The sequence below is a fragment of the Penaeus vannamei genome, chromosome 14 (genome assembly GCF_042767895.1).
Source record: "Penaeus vannamei isolate JL-2024 chromosome 14, ASM4276789v1, whole genome shotgun sequence".
Lineage (NCBI taxonomy): Eukaryota > Metazoa > Arthropoda > Malacostraca > Decapoda > Penaeidae > Penaeus > Penaeus vannamei.
In genome coordinates, this window is record NC_091562.1 from 19,709,679 (window position 1) to 19,717,178 (window position 7,500).

General features: G+C 27.7%; 1 protein-coding gene across 6 annotated transcripts in view; it reads left to right on the forward strand.

Moving 5' to 3' along the window:
- Positions 1–7,500, forward strand: part of LOC113823408 (serine-rich adhesin for platelets) — a 49,313-nt gene that overhangs the window by 380 nt on the left and 41,433 nt on the right. For 3 of the 6 annotated variants that reach the window (XM_070129790.1, XM_070129789.1, XM_070129788.1), the window contains exon 2: positions 6,306–6,418. The exons of 1 other annotated variant lie outside the window; for it this stretch is intronic. The gene's annotated coding sequence lies outside the window, so the exon portion shown is untranslated. Of the gene's footprint in view, positions 1–351; positions 473–6,305; positions 6,419–7,500 lie in introns of those variants that run through there. 2 more of the 6 variants (XM_070129792.1, XM_070129791.1) reach the window with 1 other exon arrangement.

Sequence of the window (7,500 nt, forward strand, 5' to 3'; positions counted from 1 at the left end):
ACAATGTTTAGCGCAGATGTGAAAGTAACACTAACTCCGAATAGTCTACAACCTTAGGGTTACTAAGAGTTACACATCTGGTTATTGCAGGAAACATTATTATGATGTGAATATGACAAGAGAATGGTGTGTGATTATGATAAGAATTATAATGATGTAACATATAGAGAAAGCATCTGATGGGTCATATCAAGACCAAGTTGTACCCTTCAAATTTGTAGCAAAAATATATAACCACAATTATTATTTTCCACAATGCATCTTTGTGAATTTTCATAGATCTGATGAAAATATATGGCAGTGTGTATTTCATTGTTTTTTTATTCAAAATCTTGTTTTTGCCAGTCTGTGAAAGTAAATAAGTATATCAGATATTGGAAGCAAACAGAGAAATGGAAGAAAGAAAAGCAACAGTTGAATAAAACATATGGACATATCTCTGTTAACTGCTGTTATTTCCCCTCTGGAGCATGTAAGTCCTGGTATTCAAATAGTATAGGGATGCAGCACGTGATATATTTCGATGTTTCCATTAGCCTATTTTTTTTTACTTCATAGGCCTATAGATCAGAAAAGGTAACTTGGTTATTAATTTTGTTTACACATGTCATTTGCATTGTACAAACAGCCCAGCATCACATTTCAATTTTGAAAGAGAACAGATGGAGATTGTACTCTGAATGACATAGGCCTAATGTTCTTTTCAAGTCTACTTTTAACAAAAGCATAGTCACCAAAGAGTCAATTATTAGTCCTACCCATCTCACCTGTTCACCCTGTCCTTGAGTTTTAGAAAGATCCTCTTTTCTACTCTATTATTAGTATTTTTAATGAAACGATGATAAGCATAGGATCAAAAATAATCATAATGATAACAGTTTTGATATTGAAAACAATTTTTCTCCCAGTAATTCAAAAAATTGATTTTTTTTCTGGTTAAGCATTTGTGGGGGCCATCAGGTGCAAACAAAATGCTCAAGACAAAGCTTCAGTGAGTAGTGCATGTACTTAGCACCATTGGGTTAAATCATTTGAATTTTGGTTCGTGTAACTTTTACAATAATAGGCCTTTAAGAAAAATGTTATTCTGAAAGAAGCTTGCATTTGTTTATATATATAGTTAGATAGATAGATAGATGTATATGTCTACATATATATATATATATATATATATATATATATATATATATATATATATATATATATGTGTGTATTTATATATATTTATATATAGATATATACACACACATATCCATACATATATTACTCAGGAGAAATTTGTTTCATTTTTTTTTTTTTTTCATATATAGGTAAATGTGTACAAAATTAAAAGTAGCTTTCAGATCTGGATTTTTTCTCATAATTGTATTGGCTGGTCTGTTCAAGTCTGTTGCTGTATTCTCTGATGGAAGGCTTTCCATCTAAAGTCAGTATTAATTTTGAAGTTTTCTAGTTTGTGATTGTAGCCTCTACACCTTTAGTGACAGGGAAGGGACAGAAATATTCAGGCAAAATAGAGCTTCCTTTGGTTCCCAGTTTGATGGTGTATCATCATGAAATTGTACTGTCTTTGTGAAATGCATATAGTGGAAAACTTTGTTGGCCTCTACTGGATGACTTGGAAGCAGAGGCAGTTTCTGAACATTTATTTTCCCAGATAATTCAGCTAAAATATAGTATATACAATACTTTCTTTTAAAAAATAATAATGAAATAAAATCATGGGGCTCTCTGTACTATATGGTAATATTTGAAGTATAGCAACATTCATATTTTTGATTACATACCCAATTTATTCCCCTCACTCCTACCTACCAAGCTTAGGGTCACCATTTATGCATAAAATTATTTATGTTATGGTATTTCTTTTAAGAAATGAAAACATAGTTGATATTAGATGACCCAATAATAAAATATATGTATTTTAAGACAGTTGTCACCTGTTCACCATGGCATAGCTAATGCAGAGCCACTTTGAAAATTTGGAGAGTTAATTTTTACATCATAGAGAGAGAGGCATAGAGTGACTGACCACCATCCTTCTGCAAATACCCAGTTATGTTGGCTGAAATAATATCCAGTTGTTGATTGGTTGGCTATCAACTTTGATTTTGCTAATTTGGGAATGAAGGAAAAAATGCACAATGTCATAGTGCATTTTAAAGTTAAATTCTATGTAATTTGTCTGTAAGCTCTTTAAAATAAAGAAAAAAAAGTAGATAGATCAAACAAAAAAGATCTCTGTGAAAAGAATTAAATTACCACAGATTTTTACTTCAGAGAAGAGCATTCATTAACTCTCCAATAATCCAGTAAACTTGCTAGCCTACATCTGTTTTAGTGTTGGAATTATAAATACTTCAAGGAAATTTTGCACAGCATTCATTTTGTTGTAAATGGGAGTGTAATTGCCATGTCTCTCCATTATTTTTATTATTATTATTATTATTATTATTATTATTATTATTATTATTATTATTATTGTTATTGTTATTATTGTTGTTGGTGTTGTTGTTGTTCTTAATATCATCATTATCTTGATCATTATCATTACCATTATTATTATTGGTGTTATTATTATTACTAATATTGTTATTGTTATTATTGTTGTTGCTATTTGGTTGAATCTATCTTTTGATTCACTATTTATTGTGATAGGCTTTAGGAAATTTCAAATTTTTACAGTATTGATTTAAATGATCTTTAACCCATTGCCTCAAGGAAAATGTGTTCACTGTAGCATTGTGGGGAAAAGCTTTTTGCTAATGCTGTCAATATTGATACTGTTATTTTATTGTATACATTAGAATTACTATAGTGTTACTAACATTACTAACAGCAATATCAGATGTCAGAAAATATTTTCGAAAATTAAGGAAAAGAGTGAGTGAGACAGCTAGTACTCGTAATTGGCTCATTGGTGACTTAGTACTTGTGGAGCAATCTGTGTTAAACACACTGGGTATGGCATGTATGCACTTGTCATCCCCAATGGCTTGGGCCAAAAGTGTCCAGAGAGGAATTAAGATTACGTGAGTTTCAGTTTTTCAATAAATAATGTTGGTGTTGATAGTTGACATCCAATTTGGTTTATTATTTGTCTAAAGAGAAAATTACATTCATTACATTTATTTTTAATTCTTATTGTGGCTGTTTTCATTTTCATTATTGTGTACACATTACTGTGTTTATGCTTGTGCACATTTTATATATATATATATATATATATATATATATATATATATATATATATATATATATACTTACAGACATACATACATAAACATACACACATACATATACATACCTAAAGATACATAGATAGATAGCTATGTACTTAAATGAATACATATGTGTAAACGTGTATGTATATGTTTGTGTATACGTATACTTATGCTTATATGTATACATATACCTTTACGTATATGCATGCTTATATGTTTACATATACCTATATGTATATATAGACTTGTATGTATACATATACCTATATGTATATGTTTGTATTCATTTATGGATACATAAACATATATGTATATATATATATATATATATATATATATATATATATATATATATATATATATATATACATATACATGTATGTATATATATGTACATATACATATGCATATGTGTATATATATGTATATATACATATACATATACTGATACATGTACGTATGTATATATATATATATATATGTGTGTGTGTGTGTGTGTGTGTGTGTGTGTGTGTGTGTGTGTGTGTGTGTGTGTGTGTGTGTGTGTGTGTACATATGTATATATATTTTTTTATATATGTATACATTATATATATATATATATATATATATATATATATATATATATATATATATATTTATATATATACATGTATATATATATATATATATATATATATATATATATATATATAAATAAACATATATTTACATGTATATATATATATATATATATATATATATATATATATATATATGTATGTATATATATATATATATATATATATATATATATATATATATATATACATATATATATATATATATATATATATATATATATATATATATACATATATATATATATATATATATATATATATATATATATATATATATACATGTATATATATATATATTTATTTATTTATATAATGTGTGTGTGTGTGTGTGTGTGTGTGTGTGTTATCATTATTATAATTGCTATTATAATAATATTATTATAACTATTATTTCTTGGTATTAGTACCATTATTATTTTATTTTTTTATTATTGTTGTTGTTATTGTTCTTTTTCTTATCATTGTTTTTATTATTATTGTCATTATTATTATTAGTGTTTATTTTGTTGTTCTTGTTTTTATTTTACTATTATTATTGTTATTATTGTTTGTGTTGTTAATGATAATGATATTACCTTTATTTTATAAATATCCTATCATTATCATTAGTGTTGTTATTATCATTATTATTATTATTATTATAGTTGTTATTGTTGATTCTGTTATTATTATCATTAGTAGTATTGATATTGTAGTTGTGTTTTTTATCATTATTATTGTGATTATTATTATTATTGTTATTGATGTTATTATTATCATTAGTAGTAGTAGTATTGTCATCATTATTATCATTATTATTAGTAGTATTGTCATCATTATTATCATTATTAGTAGTAGTATTGTCATCATTATTATCATTATTGTTATTATCAATATCATCATTGCTTTTATTATTATTGTTATTGTATTTGTTATTATCATCATCATCATCATCATCATCATTTTCATTTTTATATGATTATGATTATTATTATGATTATAATCAACATATTATTTTATAGTCATTGTTCCTACTGCTTTTGGTGTTGTAATTATCAGCAGTTCCATTCTTATATTTATTAACTATTCTTATTGCTTTTTCTGTTGTATTGATTATGTGTTATTATTATAGTTATTGTTATTATTTTTAGTAATAATAGCAGGCCTAGTAGTGTTAATATTGAATATTTTTGAAGTTAATGTTTTCATTATTATTACTATTAGGCTATCGTTCTCTGGCATGGAGGTTTTGATTTTGATAATGTTGGTTTGTTTATTCATTGGTTAGCAGAATAACTCCAAAAGTTAAAGAGCAGATTTTTATGAAATTTTATCCAGATTTATGTCTTAGTCCACCTTAGAGGCCATTAGATTTTTGTTGTGACCTGGATCATGATCTGGATCCAGGAATTTTTCAAATGATTCTTTAGCATCGCAAAATAGGGAAACACGGACATCACTTGGGTTATGAGAAAGAGGTGATTTAAATATGATTTTTCAATTGTGAAAATTTTTATTACCTCAGTGACCCTATTGCCGTGGCTGAGGTATGCCTCTGATAGGGCTTTTAGTTATTATTATTATTGTTATTATTGATGTTGCTGTTCTTGTTACTAATATTAGTATTGATATTGTTATTACTATTATTTTTTTTTTATTGATATTATTATTACTATTACTATTATCGTCCTCTTATTATATATTTTGTTCATATTATTATTTTTATTATATATTTTATTTAATGAGGTGGAAAAATACTATTGTGATGATGATGATTATTATTATTGTTGTTATTATAATTATCATTGATATTATTATCATTATTTTATCATTATTATTATTATTATTATTGTTATTATTATGATCATCTTGGTTATTATTATTTTTATTTTGATCATCATGGTTGTTCAAATCATTATTATTATGATCATCATGGTTGTTATTATTGTTATTATTGTGATCATCATGGTTGTTATTATTGTGATCATCATGGTTGTTGTTGTTGTTATTATTATCATCATCATCATCATCATCATCATCTTTAAATATCATTCTGGCTCTCCAAAATCAGCAAACAAGTCTCTCATTGCAGGACACAAAACTGTTGGGCTCATGTCATGGACCAATCAACTTTACCAATAACCCAGTCTGGTGGTCCATCAGAAATTATGTCTTGATTGTCTGAATAGACATAGTTACCAGGGATTAAGAAATTTTGCAAGCCATTTCTAAGACATACTTTGGAATGGAAATATTTTTATTTCTTTATCTTTTGATTTTTCTGGTAATGGTTATGTAAGCCAGTATTCACATGTGCAGGAAATATTTTTATCAAGAGTTTTCCTGTTGTTTTTTTCTTCTTTCTTTCTTTCTTTCTTTCTTTTTTGGTTTTAGTTATAAGATGAGCTCAACTACTGTTAATAGAAAAGTAGCATTTCTGTAATTTTTTTTAATGTATTTTTTTCTCTATCTCTGTCAGGTACACAGCATTAATAATGAAATGCAGCATGGGCCATGATGAACAAAGATCTACCTAGTACATCTAGAGTGATATGACAAAAATCATGTTTAGAGGCAGCTATTTTTATCAAGGTGGGATACTGAGTGTCATTGGAATAGAGCTGGTTTATGATCCTTACAATAAGTTTAGTTTCTTATTTGGATAGACCTTTCTTGTTCTTGATATTTCCAATTTAGTTTGTTAAAGATTAGTAGGTGTTTTTTCCTTTGTTGTTGTTTTCCTTCTCACTTTCATTCTCATGACTTTTTCATAAGTATTCAGTTGTTTTGATAATTTTTTTGTTACTTGTTCAGTGTATTAGTTTTTGTATTTCATTATTGTGTAAAGAGGATATCATCCACAAAGAAAGGAAAGTTAGCTCTATAATTCAGTAAAGTTAGTGTTGTGCCTGCTAATATCATTTCATCATATAAATTCTAGACGCAATCCTGTTTTTTCTGGTCCTTTGGTGTTCATACCAGAACTATTAGTTAACCCTGGCTTAGACCACCCCAAATGCCTTTGAATAATTTGCACCAGGGTCCTCAAATAAGGCCCAGAAGCATTATAACTGTGGCAAGCGATCCAAACATGCTGGCTAGTGTCTTGTCACAGAGTTATATACTGGAAAAGGTAATGCAATGATACCAGTTTTTTCCCATGCACAGGGCACTGTCCATAATCAACTATATGAGTGAAATATTTCATAGCCTACTCCATGACCATAGTTAAAGCTAGCAGGCAAACAGCTGTTTAATGCACAAAAAAGAACAGACTCAGTAGCATAACTTATGGCCCCAGTACATTATGTCAAGAATAGATACTGTCTAGTGTGAATGGGCTAATAGTATTGTGTGGATCTGTGATGGCTGTAAACTGCCTAAGTTCTCAGTCTCATGTTTCACATCTTTTCCCATCATGCTAACTCATATGACATACTTGATATACATGACACAGACAGCTCTCCTTCACAATCTGCTCCCTTGTTGAACCCAGCCAAATTACCACACACATTACCCACATCAAAGCTAAATCAGACATTCAACTCCAGTCAATTCTCTTATCAGACTGTCAACTTTATTTTTGAGTAATACAACCCATTGTTCTGGGCCTTTCCTTGACTCACAGACCTCATTCCACACCCCTTCTTCATATGTTCTTACTCTAAACTCTA